The sequence below is a fragment of the Empidonax traillii genome, unplaced genomic scaffold, assembly GCF_003031625.1.
Source record: "Empidonax traillii isolate 1590-97213 ecotype Southwest subspecies unplaced genomic scaffold, ASM303162v1 scaffold446:size905785, whole genome shotgun sequence".
Taxonomy (NCBI): Eukaryota; Metazoa; Chordata; class Aves; order Passeriformes; family Tyrannidae; genus Empidonax; species Empidonax traillii.
The window spans coordinates 280,819-296,896 of record NW_020955639.1 but is presented as its reverse complement, the minus strand read 5'-3'; positions in this window follow the sequence as shown (position 1 = coordinate 296,896).

Below are 16,078 nucleotides of genomic sequence, written 5' to 3'. Positions count from 1 at the left end.
GAAAAAAAACAACTGAGGAATTAATGAATAGAGATAAGGGCCAGGAGAAGTTACTTACTGATGGACAAAACAGACTCAACATAGGAATAGAATTTAAATTTATTACTAACAGGATAAGATGTAAAGAGTGAGTAAAAAATAGTCTTAAAACACCTTCCTCCCACCCCTCCTTCCTTGCATGTTCTCCTTCCTCCCCCTCCAGCAGTGCAGGGGGACAGGGAATGGGGGTTTTGCAGTCAGTTGTTGTTTTCTATGGGTTGCAGTCAAGTATCTACATCCCAATGGTCCTCCATGGTCTGAAAGAGGACACTTGCTTCACCATGGTCTTCACCACAGGCTACAATGGGGTCACATCTCTGAGTCTTTCCCCTGTTCCCATGGGGGTCCCTCCCACAGGAGATAGTCCTTGATGGACCTCTCCAACATGAGTCCATCCCTCGGGCAGCAGTTCTTCCCAATCTGCTGTCCCATGGGTCGCTCATCCGTGGGGCTCCTCCTTCATGGATGAGCTGTATTGACATGGGTCCCCCACAGGGCCATGAGCCCTACCCGGGAAAAACTTTCTGTAGTGTGGGATTTCCTCTCCACAGGCCACAGGTCTCCAGCACAACTCCACTCCATCTTGGCCCTCCCACAGGGGATCACAGCCTCCTTTATGCATCCACCTGCTCCAGCATGGGCTCCTCCCTGAGCTGCATGGCAGTCTCTGCACCCCAATGGTCCTCCATGGGCTGCAAGGGCCTCAGCTCTGAGTCCTTCCCCTACACACAGGAAGACGAGGGGCAGGTGAGGGTGGCCCCCTCCCCTCTCTGGCTGCACTGACCTTGGTGTCTGCCTTGTTATCCCGACACTCCTCTGTTCTTAAAAATGCTAACACAGAGGCACACCTCGCTGGCTCAGCCTTGGCCAGCAGCAGGAAGTGTCTGCTGGAGCTGGCTATCATTGGCTTCATAGGGCAGTGGAAGCTTCTAGCAGCTTCTAACAGAAGCCACCCTGTAAGCCCCCCCTCCACCATCAAAACTCAGCCACATAAACCCATGACACCCAGTCACTATTCTTATAACTTCTAAGCCTTTGCACTTGACTTTGTATGGGGGCAAACCCAGCGTAGGAGAAGGAAGGGACAGACAGCCAGACACAGTAAAAACAAAGCATCTTTCACCTTCGCAGCATCGTTCCTCTATTTTTAAAAGACAGGCTTTTTTCTCAAAGGCTGAATAATTGACTGGCAGCTGTGAGAGTTATATGAATCTGTGAAAAGGATTTATGGAAAGGAGAAATTCCCTGAAAAGCTCATGCTAAATATTTTGCTTCAGTAAGCAGCTAACTCTCTGCAGGTAGAAAGCATTGTCCTGGTAAGTCTAGCAAATTTTGGGGAACATCAGAGATAAAAAGCTATTATCACAGAACCCTGATGCACCTTATCTGGGGAATGTTCTTCCATCCTTTCACTGCAGTCACCTACGATACAGAGCGCAACAGTGGCTCTTAATTCAATTCCAGAGTCTATTAGTTTTCCAGTACCTTCCCTTCCGACACACGGAATTAAATCAGCCTTCTCTCTCACACTGTATCCAAATCCCTATGTGTAGAAAAATAAGTCTCCATAGGGTATAATTTTGAAATGTAAAATGAAGTCTAGAGAGTTCAAATGATCTAACTTGAATAATCTAATGCCAGTAACATACTTGAATAAAAAAATAATTAAATAATAATAAATATATAAGTAATAAATATAAATGAATAATAATAATAAAAATAAATAAGAAATAAAACCCCAAATTTCTTTCCAATTTCTAACACAGTTGCAGGATTGTCAGTCCTGGATGGCTCATGGCATTCGGCAAGAGAAGTGTTACAGTATAGCTGTCTTGGAACATATCTTGGATCTTCAGATTACATCTTGGACAATTCTGGGACCTCATACAAGTTTGTTGATTGGGTCAATAATTTTAAAGGTTATTGATACTACAACCTAGACTTAGCTTAAAGCACTCGAGCCTTGCAGGTAAATTTTGATTTTCCAGTGTCAGTAAAATGTAGTCTGCCAGGGAAGACATCAGAGAAGCAGTGAGATTTCTGGTAGAAACCTCTGAACTGAAACACTGGGATTTTAGGAGGCAGATGGGAATGAGTGTCTAGGAGGAGATCTTGCAGTTTGCAGGGGCTCAAGAGGCTATAGCCATGGCCTTCCTCTCTTTCCACTTCTCATTGCTTCCCTATCATTTTCTTTCTATATGTGGCCAAACCACTAAACAGATAATCAAAAATCATTCCAGTGTGGCTCAGAATTGTGAAATAGCCTGAGAAGCCACTATCTTCTGTTTGTTTTCTTTTCTTTTCCAGTATTAATTCCCAGGAGGGCTACACCACAATCTCACTTTGTTATGCAATCTGTCACTGGCTTGAAAGCAGGCAAAGTGAGGAAGGAGGAAGACCTAAGAGTTGTAAAAAATTAAGAGATTTCTCAAGACCCTCCCCTGAAGGTCTTGGAAGATATTAATATAAGGTCTCCTAGTGGCTAAGGTCAGTTCTGGAGGCAGGTTAGCAAAAATAAAATAAACTTAGACTAATAAAAGCTGAGAGAGCTTCTGTAACTCATGTCCACATTTTTAAAAGTGCTAGTATGAATGGGCCACTAAAATAAGCACCTTCAGTTTTCTTATTTAAATAAATAAATTAAAAAACACATCAATACCAAAAGGATAGCTGTTACATTGCCCAAAAGCAGATTTTTTTTCTAAAGTGAGTGCAGCCATTGGGGAATAAACATTATTGTTCTATGTGTGAAAATTCAGGTTCACACTGGGCTTGAAACGCTTTCCAACACAACTATTGTTTCCTTCCTCAGAGCGTTCAGAACAATGGTGAGTGCATGCAAGATGAAGGTTTCAGTATCTGAAATAGAGTCTCTGCTCACAGAGTAAACAGTTTGCTTAGCATCTAGTATCTTTCCTTCTCAACTCCCCAGTTGAGGATTTGAGGAAATAATTGAAACAACACTAAGCTCAACAAGGAAGACTTACAGAAGCAGACCATCTGAAAATACAACTGTGGAGTAGTCTTTACAGGTAAAGGCTGAAATCACTGCCAAAACTCTGATATTCATCACAGTCAGAATTTCCTCCCTTGGCTTTTAGCCCTTCTTCAATATATATGATGACTTATCAAATAACAACAAATTACCTAATTTCTTGGTTAGAGCTCCTGTACTTGCATGTTCAAATGCCCTAGGTATCAGCTCAGCCTCCACAATACGTTTGAATGCGAGTATGATGGAAATGGGAGAGTACTTTTCAAGTGCATGAAGAAGCATTTCTGCTTTTAAGATGTGCACTATGAAACACTGCTTTAATTCCTCAGCAAATCTACCCCAGGATAGACAGGCTGAGCTCAGGCACTCCAAGAATACTTTTAACAGTCCAGTCCAACCACTTCAGTCCTGACTTTCCTTGTTTCTCCTCTCTGTGTGGGGAAGGAGCCAAAGTGACGGGGTGCACATTTCCTATGCAACTTCACCTGTCATGGGTTTGGCACCAACTGCTACAACAACTCCACTCTGAACCTAAGGCTTTCCTGCAGGGGTTGAAGTTGCACACATCAATAACATTTTCCCATGAGAAGACATGTAATGTTTTCCTTTGAGGAAGGAGATCTCTATTATTGTATTAAAGTTAGCCTGTTGCACAATTTTGATTACACTATGTCTGTTTTAATCAAATGCTTCACTCTGTGATATTGCTTAAGGAAAAAAAAAAAGGAAGGAGTATAATTTTCTCCTCAAATCTGTCATCAAGAGCACCAACCACCCTCTTAATAAACTTTTGTTCAAAATACAAGTTTTGCCAATCTCAAAGGCTGTCATCTCTGAGGTACATTGAACTAATTAGTAATTTAGCAGGAGTAGAGGGAAAAAAGTTCACTTCAGGCACTTTAGTAGACAGAGACAAAGAACAAAGTTCCTTTATCTGTATTAATACTTTAAAAAATAGAATTAATGACCTGCAGCTAAAACAGTACCTGGAATGATTTCATGGAGTCAATGCTTAATTTGAAAACATTCACAGACTAAAAGTATTTAATGAAACTAATTAGAAACCAAATTGCTTTTTTTTTTCAATGGAAGGAAAACAATATTAGTAAATAAGTAATCTTAATGTATATATTATAATAAAGACATTATTAGACTCACCAGGATGCCAGACAGAGGCTCAAGCATAGCAGCATCTGCCTCCCACCACTGAAATGGTGATTCACACTGGCATGTTTCATGGCCAAATTTGTGTCCATCCCCACCCCACAGCTACACATTTATCCCAAAGTCTGCTTCACTATTCTGTTTCATTTGTTGCTGTCTTACTGATGGGAGTTCTGCTTATTTTCCTAGGTAAATTGGATGATCTCACTACAAGAATATTTTGTTTTCCAATGCACAACACAGATCCATGCCATTTCCAAAGCCAGGGTGGACAATCCCTTGTGTGGCCGAACAGAATCAATTATTTCAGGTATATTCAAGAGAAGACAACAAAATCCCCATATATCCACCTCCCAAATCAGCGCATGGCTAATAGCCCTGATTTGTGACAATCTATGCCCTCTTAAGTCAAAACTGTATCAAATTAAGTACCTATACCACCCCACTTGAATTCCTTGCCTCCAACAGCCTGGTTGCACTGGAAGAAGAATATTTTCTATAATAATATTTGTGTACAATTTTTAAAAAATTATTTTAAAAATACAACAATACATTAAATATCAAAAATCAGTATCGAGCTAGTTACTATTGCCTATGATGTGTTATAGCTACATGCATAAAGTCAAAGAAATAAACAAAGAAATAAAACAAAGAAATAAAACAAAGAAAGGATTTTATATGTGATTAAAAAGAAGGGAAAAGTATGGCAAGAAATGCATTCTATTGTCCTTTATTTTTTGTGTTTAACCTTTCAAACAAGCAGTTTGCATGGTGACAACTTACAAACCTTCTGCAAAATCCAAGAGAATTAGGAAATTATTCAGTGAACTGATATAATGTGTCTGGGTTTTGGGACTCTCTCAGCCTGTTGGTTGAACATCACTTCCTTGAATCCCAGCACAAGGCATTTTTAATAGAATGAAGTAACAAGTATTAGTATTTGGTGACAATGGAAAAAATGGTATTATAGGTACACCTTTGCATAGCTCAATCTTTCCATCTTTTAACAGTCAAAACCAAATATAAAACCATTGCACAGTTCTCCCAATGATAGTTCTCCCAGTACAGGTCAGTATTTCATACACTACACAGTTTATTATTTTTAGGGTGTTTTGTTCACTCTGGGATTATAACCTTGTTACTATCTCTTGAAGGAGCAAAAATGTCAATGCTAAATTTTATATGAATTCAATGAAGGGATCTCATTGGTTTTTAATATTTATATGAGATTAACCTTACTTTTATAGAAAACAAACGTCTTTACCTGATAGATGACTGGTAGAATATTAGTAGTCAGAATGGTATTTTTACTCCTGAATATGTTTTTTTACCACATGGAAACAGCATAAGGCATTCTAGTCCTGATTGCTTGAAGCATAAATAGATAAAGCAAAATACAAAGTAAAGGAAAGAAAAATGCTGTTTTCAGTGTCAAACCTTTCCACATATGCTGGAGCTGGGCACTCCTCTGGCTCACAGACCCCTGAAATGCCTCTAATCCAGCTATAAGGGATAATACCTGCATAAAGAGGCAGCACTTAGAGAGTTTTTGCAAAAGTAGCTAAATTCCTAAATGTGTTTTGTAGAACCTTAATGTTAATTGACTTGCCTAAAAAGACATAGACACTTTTCAGAACAAGAGGGGGTCCTCTGAGTCCCAGAAAAGTGGTTTCATTGCCTCAGCATTCTTCCTTATCAAGAGCTATAAGGCAATACAATAATTACATAATAACAGAGTTTAAAAGCTTATCACTTGGACCATGCAAAGCGAACTGAAGAGTTGTATTCTGATGTTTGGAAAGGTGACCTGAATGGAAGGCAAATATTTTTTCAGTCACTTATTCTTTGAGCTGGAAAATTTGAATTCTAAACTACAGAAAAATGTAACCACTGGCGACTATTATTTTTAAAATACCTTAAAAAAAGATGAATAAATGAGTTTTCTGCTGTCTGAGGATACTAGTACTAAAATGGAATGGCATAATTTAAAAACACTTTGAAACAAGCAAAATCACATTTTCTTTCAGTTTGTTAATTTTACTTTTAAATTTTCACTAACTTGCCATAAGTAAACTGCTTGCAGCATCATACTATAATAATTTGCCAGTCACAGTCAAATAAGTGAGATTTCTGGGTAGGCCATTTGCTTTGGATTTGAATCCAAATGACAGAATTATTTGGATGTAACACAATTAAGTCTGTCCAGTTATGATGGCCATTTAATGAGCTCCAGCAAGGCTGAAAGGAGTTGGCTCTACCTGTCTAAGCAAGGGTTTAATATGCCATAAACCTAACATAATAAATAATTTAAGTGCTGAAATATTACACTTTCCCACTGACTCCGTAATGTGGATTGTCACACTTGAGACAGCCATTAGAAATCCAACCAATAACAAAGTGAAAACGAGTAGATCACAATATTTGACTGCTAAATATTACAAATGTGCTGTCTCTCTTCATAGCAATACATTATGGTTTGAGATAGTTGTACCTTGCACTTGACAGACATTTTTGTGGCTGCGCCTATGGGTCTGCTCTCCTGTGTCATGTTGCTAGAAGGCACAGTCCTGAGGAAGAGTGAGTGAGTGAATGAAGGAAGACAGGGAGCATCTCACAGAGTTATATCAGAAATCATACGCTGCCGTATTTTAAACAGAAAACCCAGATGATTTCTATCAGACTCTAAATTAACCCAGCGGGGATTTCTCACTGTTCCAAGCAGAAAACTACTTTATTCGTGAGAATAATTGGATATTTGAGAGATCGCCATGTTTCATATCATGAGTTCCAAATGTTGGCTGGTCCATAAAGGACTATCATGGGGTCTGCATGCCTTTGCCAAGGCAATTATGCGGTTGGTTAAGTTCAGCAATGCCCTGAAACCTAGCTTTAGGACAGATTCAAAGTCCCAAACCAATAGAAGTTGGCCTTTTCAGTGTCAAGCAGGAACCAAGTTGGCAGCACTGCCCTAGGAGCCTCCTCTGTCACTTATGACATGGACCAGCTACAAGGAAATGGAAATGATGATGAAATGGAGAGACATGTGGAGGTGAGGAGGATAAGAGGACCAACCACCTTTAAGAAGGAAATGTGAAAATTACCCTTCGTTACGGTCCTCCAGGAATAAAGGGAGGATATAATTTTTACATCTGCTAAATTTTCCAAGTCTGTTCTTCTTTATGGTGACAAAAATACATAAACCAAAGACAAAACATTTTTCCACCACCATAAAAAGTTCACAAGTTATGAGGTAATTGCATTAGCACGCTGAGAAAAGAGAAGAGAATGCAAGAAATCCTGATTGGCGTTTCTCTGTTTAAAAGGAATTATTTTCCAATACCTGAGCATGCCCAGAGGAGCTAGTCTCTGAGCAGCTGTGAAACAGAACCTTTTTACTTCAGGGTTAGTGCAGGGAGCTCATTAGCACAGCCTCAACCCTCAGCTAAACAGCCTTGTTTGCATATTGAAGCAATAGAATGTGAAGGTGTTAAAAAGGAAGAATTGCAGCCGCTACTCCTGACTGACATGTCTATCTGGGCTCTTGTGTTTACAAGAGAATAACGAAGCTGCCCCAAAGCCCCTACTGGGCCTGATTATTATGCAGAGGCTTCTTAGATTATGTATAATTGATATCCATTTTCCCTCCAGCTAACCAATGGCAGCTCTCAGGAGTAATGCTCACTCTCCTGCATCTTACCAAGCAAGCAAACACTGGAAATTGCTATCTTTTGCTAAGCTTAATAATTTTTAAAGACCAAAAATTGACATTTACATTTTTCAGAAGCACGGATGACTGCACGGTTGGTGGGGGTTTCCTGCTAATAATAGTCAAACAGTTGAGATACTGTATTTAAGGCTGTTGATGATCTGGGGCTACGTTTGTGTATCATTTCTATATACTCACACCTTCGATGGACTGTCTATATAATGTATGGGTATGTCCCAGCTTTCCCATACATTAACAGTATGGCAACAAAAAGCAAGGACAGGTTCTGAAAGATTATTTTCTGCCATTTTTAGTGAAAGATTTGCAAGGTGAGTTTTGCAAGCAAGGACATTCCTTCAATTACATTTACTGGTCCCCTTTCTGTACTTACAATAGTTATCTTCATCCTTACAATTTAGGCCAAATGTCCAATTCCTAAATCTGACACAGGCATGAAATTGAGTAGTGCAGTGTTCATTTTTTATTTCTCAAATAGTTCTCTGCTCTTCTAAGAGAAAATTCCATTGAAGTTTTTCCTCAAAACTACATTTAACCTTTCAATAACAAAGCAGTTATGAGACAGGAGAGGTTTTTTTTATTCCACTGGTCAATTTTTTTGTTGTTGTTTTTAGGGTGTTTTATTTGTCTGTTTCAGAGCTTTTGAAAGGATGTTTGTGTGGGAGGATTGGGCACAATAATTTTTAAAGTTTTGCCAGTTGATCTTGAAAATTAAATGCTAATAGCTTGAGATAAACATGCAAAGTTTGTATAACCCTCTCAATGTGCTGTACTTCAATCCTGACCTTCAGCCTTCTTGCTGTTTTTGTCCTGGATATCTCTTCAGCACAAACTGTCAGTTGCATGGAGAATTTTTTATCCATACAAATAGTTTCCAGAATAAGGTTGTGTCCAGTCCAATCATTTTCATGTCACCTTTCTCTCTAGAGGTGAAGACCTAGCTCACTAATCCTTTCTGCTACCTAGCCTTGGCAGAATTTTAATTTTAATCTGCTCTCTGAGGAGATGCACAAGAAAATGCAAGGAATATTAATACATGGGCTGAACTGGGTTGAATGTGAAAAGGTGAACATTTTTCCACTCACTTAGATATGCCTATTCAAAAGCATAGCCATTATGAGTGCACTAAACCCTCTCTCTGCACAGAGCAAGGCAAACCAGCAGAAAGGAAGATCATGAATTAATTGATCCTCTTATAACCACTTCTATAACTACCAAAAATCTACATACTTCTTCCATCCACTGAATAGCCTGAGAAAAACTAGATAATAATAAGCAAGGAGCATACAACCTGATTTTTCTCGCTGTAACTTTTCAGAAACCAGAAAGTAGTCACGGAAAGCTGAACAGTTTGCAGCTGCCCTTCCTTTAGCATACCCACCTTTACGTTATGGAAACATAAATTGACAGAAACCGACCATAGCAAAAAAATTTCTACCTAAAGGAAGGCAGAAATAGTCCCAACAGGCAGTCATCCACATAATGATCTCCTGACCTGTATTTAACAAAAACTACACACTAGTTCTAAGAACAAGTGAAGTCAAATAGTCGTTTCAGAGTTGCACCTTTGGCCAGTGGACCACAGGACTGCAGTCTGAGCGACCACACAGGGATTTCAGGCCACATAATTACATTCCAAGCAGTATTAGTCCTGCATTGACTATATAGTCAGTTAAATGATAGAATAGGTCTTCTTTTTTACAATGTAAGAGTCTGCTTTTTACGTAAGCCTCTGCAAAGTGGTCCCTGCAGTTCTACAGAGAGCTTACTGGTCACATATGTCTGTCTCTCCACCTCCTTTCAGGTGCTAACTTTCATTAAAAGAAGTTTTAATTAAATATTAATTTATTACTTATTTATTACATAGTGCTTTTCCATGTCAAGAACTGCTGAGCTTGCCATAAAGATACTATTTGATCTCTGGAAGGAAAGGAAGAAGGCTGTGTGTCCATGGATGGGAGGGAGCATGATCTGTATGGAGAGGCAGCCCACATTATGAAAGACTTAGGTCACATCCAGCATTTAGAATAAATATCAGGAGCGGCTCTATTAAGAGGCAGGTTTTCGTTGTTCAGACATTAGTATTTTGAGATGCTCCTTGAAAGTATTTGTGGCATTTCACCATAATCTACCCTTCAAAAAAAATTATTAAGAAGACAGTTTCACCTTTGCTTTTGCCTTCCCTCTTAAAAACGCTGAATCACAAGCCTTCTTTGACTTCCACCAGTGTTCACTAGAGACTATTATACTTCCTTTTTCTTCAGAAATACAGAACTTTCTCACTACTTTGGGTTTTGGAGTCATCTTTGGCAGGTTTCTCTCATGAAGAAGAAACATGCCTGGCCCAGTTTGCCAGGTACTTGTAGAAGCTATCAATAGAGATAGGGGCTGGCTTTAATAACACAAAATCTGGACTCATGAAGGTGTGACTCTCTTTCTTCTTTCTTTTGTTACATAAGTAAAAAATAAGGACATAAAGCCACCCTTCTGAAAAGCAGATCCTGTTTCTCAGTGTACTTTCCCTGAGGAGTGACATAATGAATACCGAATGTTTTTCTTTTATAATGCAAAATATTTTCCAAAGTCTACTTACCATCATCACAGGAATAAAAACTGCACTGACTATCTGAAAAAGATCATAATCAGTATATATGCCAGGTGATGTGCAGACTAGAGCTTTGGTCCAGTTCACTCTATGATCCATCTACAGCAACTAAGAAATATTCAGGATTTGGTCCAGGAAAATATTTAAGTATTAAGTTATATATCCAGATATACTGAGTTTAAAATGTTGACTGAGAACCTCATAAGAGGATTTTTCTTTTTCTTTCCCTTTGCTTTTAGGTTACACCAGATTTTTCTCACTCTATGTTGGTAATTCTTTTTCCAAATCCAGGAGGAATCAAGGCACACAGACATACATGAAAATCTATATTTTTAATCAGCTCTGCAACACATTTTTTATATTTATTATCTGTTTATCATTTTCCTTGGTAGTAACAAGGGTCTTTTGAGTCATGGCTTCTGTGCCACACTGATGGCATGAAGGAAGCCACAGCATAAAAAAGACTGCAGGACATGATTATAGCATAGAATAACTGAAGTCCCAGGAACTTATGGTCCAGAATAAATTTTAGCCTGCCATTCAGTGTGTTCTGCATTCATTACTATTCAGTGGAAGTGCAATACACACAAACAATAAAAAGTTTACTCTTGGCACTACAAATTCTCACCTGCAAGAAGGCAAAACAGTCTAAAGTGGAGACAAAATAACTGCTGGAATGAATATTTAATGACTGCTTCAAGAGGTTAGCACAGGGAGAGAGGAGAACAAAGTTTGCCATTCAAAGACTGTTCTTGTATAAAGCCAGTGAAATTTGTTTTACAACTCTGTTGAAATATAACATAATCTTCCTCTTTATTAGATAGGTCCTTGCTTTAATTTGTTACTGCTCTCTAATACTGTGAAACACCTGAAACTTTCCGTATCCTAAAGAAATAGACTATATTTGTGTATAAATACAGAAATAGCATTAGCCTCTTTAGAAGCCCCATTGTGTCCTGCTACAACAGAGAATCTTAACACAATCCATTTGCACAAGTCAGTGCCCAGGAGCTACCTCAGCTCTTCATTTCCCCCATACCTTGCTGGGCTACAGCTAATAGTTAATATGTTGATTCAAATATCACTGATCTTAGTGCCTTGCAAAATGTTCTTTTGATATTAAGTTCCTCAAAATTGACATAATGTTGTGTACAGGTATCACAAAGACAATATCACAAAGAAAAGCAGTGGAGAGACATTAAAAGTACCACTAAAAGACAATCATCTCTCCCAGCTTGATGAGTTGAAATTTCAAGTCCTAAGAATCTGATTATGTCCATAAAAACATAGGTCCAAATGTTGCTATAAAGAACAGCCCCTCATTTATTTTCAAGCCTCTTAATCTTTCTTTCATGTCTATCACTGGATTTCTCTTAATTTCCTGCCAGACCAGATATACAGATAGAATACCACAGAGACAAGAGAAAACTTCCACAGCCAGGTGCAACTCACTTGGGCTGCTTTGTTCCTCAGGAGTCCATTTTCAGGCAGCACTTCATTGCTGCAACAAATTAATCACCAAAGCCTTGGTCTGGTAATGTGCTGTGGATTTGCAAAAGCTTGAAAGGCATTACATTTATTACCTGAAAGAAAAATTGAGTGCTCAGTATGGGAAAATGAGCACAATGGCACTGTCAGAGGCCAGTCTTCCTCTGGAGCAGTTACTGGTAAAGTTAGCTAAATCCCAATCTCTCTGGTTCATTTTTGACCTGCACCAAGTAGTCATCTTTACAGTTATACTTGAAATGTAGAAATCCATGGATCTTGGGTTGTTTTCCACAGGTTTGGTGAAACAAACTATTCCCAGAGACTGGCATCAGCCTGATCTTTGTTAGCACTCAGGTTTAGATTCAAATATATGCTACTCATTAGTCTATTTTCATCCTCCCTCTTTCCAAGTCCGTCTTAATTTTTACCATGTTCTGAAGGAACAATTGTGATGTTTATGTTATTATTCAAGTGGGTAAGTTCATTACGGGAGCCCCTGGTGGTCTAGGGGGTAAAGGCGCTGCGCTGTCACTGCAGAGACCCAGGTTCGATTCCCGGTCGGGGCCCCTCCCCGGGCAGATGGAGCTCGTTAGCCCTGTAAGGCAATCCATCTACGTCCTGAGGACCTCGCTGCCACCGTCCAAGCTCGCTTGGCCCCGGCAGATGAACCTCAGGATTAAAGGGTGGGCTCAGTTCCGCACACACTGTGTCTCACCTAAAAAATCCAATGCGCAGGCTGGAAGGTGGAAAGACCTTCCCCGGTTCTTCGTTCGCGAAGACTGGCCATTACATTACAAGTTCATTACATTCTACTTTATCTCAAAACATTTCTGCATTTTGCCACTGTGAAATAAGACAGAAAGCGTTTTCAGGAGATAGGATGGGCAGATGTCTTTAGCTTTAAGCTATAACAAGAGAATGGAGAAAGCACTATAAATGCATAAATATGGCATTTCCTGAGTCCCACTGAAACACCCTGCAGAAACATTCAGCATATGCCTCCTCTGACACTTGAGGCTCAATCCAAGACTGTTATAACAATCAATCTCTTAATGCTATGCTGAGAGACCTCCTCTGCTCAAGCTCCACAACTCTCTTGAGAGGAAGGGTCAGCAACTCTTCAGCAAAGCGTTGTTGTTGGTCCAAGCTCTTACTCGTGGAGATAGATCAAGCACAAGAAATCATCCACGACCAAACAGATTAGCTGAGTTTTTGCAGAAGAGATACCTTGAGACTGAGGCAGAGCTTGGCTGCTTGAAGAGGAGGCACTGCCACAGGAGCTCAGTCATGACAATGTTGCTCTGACTATACTGAAGTTACTCTATTCCTTTCAACTGCGATTACTGCAGCTGAAGCAGAATCAGTGCCAGCTAGATTTCTGACACACAGCACTTGGGAGCTCAACAGCAAAAATGCATTCCCTGACCTTTTATTGGAAATTCATCTCTTAGCAGTAAGGAAAAGGAGGGGAAAAAAAGAGTGTATGGTGAGGTTTCCTATTAAAGCATCATCAAGCCTATCAGTTGCTGAAAACTTATTGTGCAAAAACACGTACCAAGACAATCTCTGCCTCTCAGCATTTCCTAAATCAAGACATTCTCATATCTCTCCAGGAAATACATTTTATTTTCTTTCAGCACAGTAGAATTGCCTAGAGTTTATTCATGGCCCTTTTCAGGACCATGATATAAGCCATTAAGCAAAACATATCCATTCAAAGTTTCCTATTTAAAAATAATTTATAACAATATCAGAACCATATCTCTGCATGATTTCTGAAAATCCTTTAATAAAATTTAGATGAGTGAGCAAGGAATTTGTTTCATTTGGTTTACCTCACATTACAAATACCTGTAAATACACACACACAAAGAAAGAATAAAACATAATTATTTTTGTAATGAAGCATATTGTGGGGATTCATCTCATCCATTTAAAAGCACAGATTCTGAAATCAAGATAGTTCAAAAGAAAGCACACATGGTCCTGTCTTAGGTGCCTAAGACAAGTGTAATGAAGCTAAAAGTTGGCTCACTCTAGATGTCCAACATTAAGGTGCCTGAAATTAGAGAAGATGAAGACCCACAGTAGTGCTGCATGGCAGACCGAAGCAGCAAATGATTTGGGCCAATGTCAAAAGTCTGGGACCATGGATATGAACCATTTTTGTTACAAACTGCAGAAATTATATAATTCTGCCTGTACTTCTTGGAGAATTAGGTTCTCTGATCACAGGTGACAAAAGGGATTTGTAAGAGAAGAATATATTGTCGTTCACTTAATGAAGTAATGAATTTGAGAGACGTTGCATAACACTGCAAGGCACTGATTCCTCCTCCTATGATAAATAAGCTACTGTATGAAATTTAAAAATTAGGATCTATCTACATTTAAAACACAGCACAAGGTCAATTTGTAGGCATGTGGGGCAGCAGAAGATTTCCAATAATAGGTTGATTCCATCCCCCAAACATGAGAACTTTTCTTAATCAAAATTACTTCTGCATCTCACACCTTCATCCAAACCTCACCACACTGATCTTCTCAGTATCTCTCATTTGGTGGTTAGGATTTATTCATGTGGATTACATCAGAAATGTATAAATTTTTGATACTAAGAAGGCTGAGCTGGACTTCCTCTAAGACTTTTGGATGCTGACATTGAGTGAAATAGCCATAATAATTAAACAGGTAGGACAGCCACTCAAAACAGCACAGCTGCCCATTTTTCACACTGACTGTCAGAAAATCTTATGTATTTTTAAAATAAAAGTTTCATCAGACGAGGAATTGGAGGGGGGAGAGGTTGGGTCTGGGGAGCTCAAACAGTCTTCCACAAATGAGGAATCTTGGCATGGGCAGTAGTGGAACACTCATGTCGTGAGAACTTACAAGCAGTCTAAATAAAGAAATCAGCATAGAAAGTAGGGTCTCCCCTGAATTCAAGGTAACAAAACACCTTTATGTAGGCAACTAGCAATCCTTTTAACCATCAGTCATCAGTTCATTCATAGTTGCCATAGCAGAAAGCAACTGAAGTATTTCAAAGAGTGTAATTTCAGAATTGCTGCCAGAAATTGGAGATGAAGGCTTATCAGCACAAAAAACACAAATCTGGCATAGACCTCCTGTAAACCAACAGCAGCAAGGAAACCGAGAGGTTGAAGTTCAAGTGTTTTTTTCATGCCAATTCCACCCTGCTTTGATATTGTAGTTTCTAAGCTTGAATCATTGGAACACAGTAGCTAGTCTCTTGTCTGAGTCAGTGTTTGTCTGGCATCTAGCAAAATGCTGCCTTGCCTGTGGTTACACTTCCAGGCTTTACGATATAAGTGAGTAAATAGTAAATATAACCATTCATTAAGGGGATAATCTTTCCCTAAAGGTCTCTTATGAAATAATTCATTCTTTCAATAAACTTTTCTTTATCTGCTAGCTAGAGACGTTATTAAAAATACAAAACCTATGAGGGGGACTAAATAGTAATACTAATAAACAAATACTTCTGTGAATATCTTACTTATAAAAAGAACAATTAACAACCAGCTCCAAAAGGAAGCTTCAGTCTACAAATAACATGCTTGCAACATAAAAAATTAGAAACATCTTTTCTATGTTAAAAGCCAGTTAGAGGAGATGTGCTACTAAGTTAGAACAGAAACATGGTAAGTTGTGTAGAGGAAAATTATGTTCTGCTGTGAGATCAATTTTTATAATTAGAAGAAAAAAACAGCTGAGTTTTCCTGCAAACAAATTTCCCTTCAGAATGCAGTGTTATTCCTTGTGGTTACGTACCATATTGCTTTATCACCTTCTGTTCTACTTCCGCAGGGCTTAAATATTTATCCTGTTCACCATTCCAGCTCCATGGAATGACTGTTATCTACCATGTAAAAAATTCTGTTTATAGAATATGTTTTGTTTCTAACAGCAAAATGTCTCTTTATAGTTCTATTACAGTAGACATATCATGTCTTTTTTTTACTGCTGTTGCCAAATGAACTCTTCCCAAAATTGTGCCACACACTCTAAATCAACAGTGGGAAGCATTCTTGCATTAATA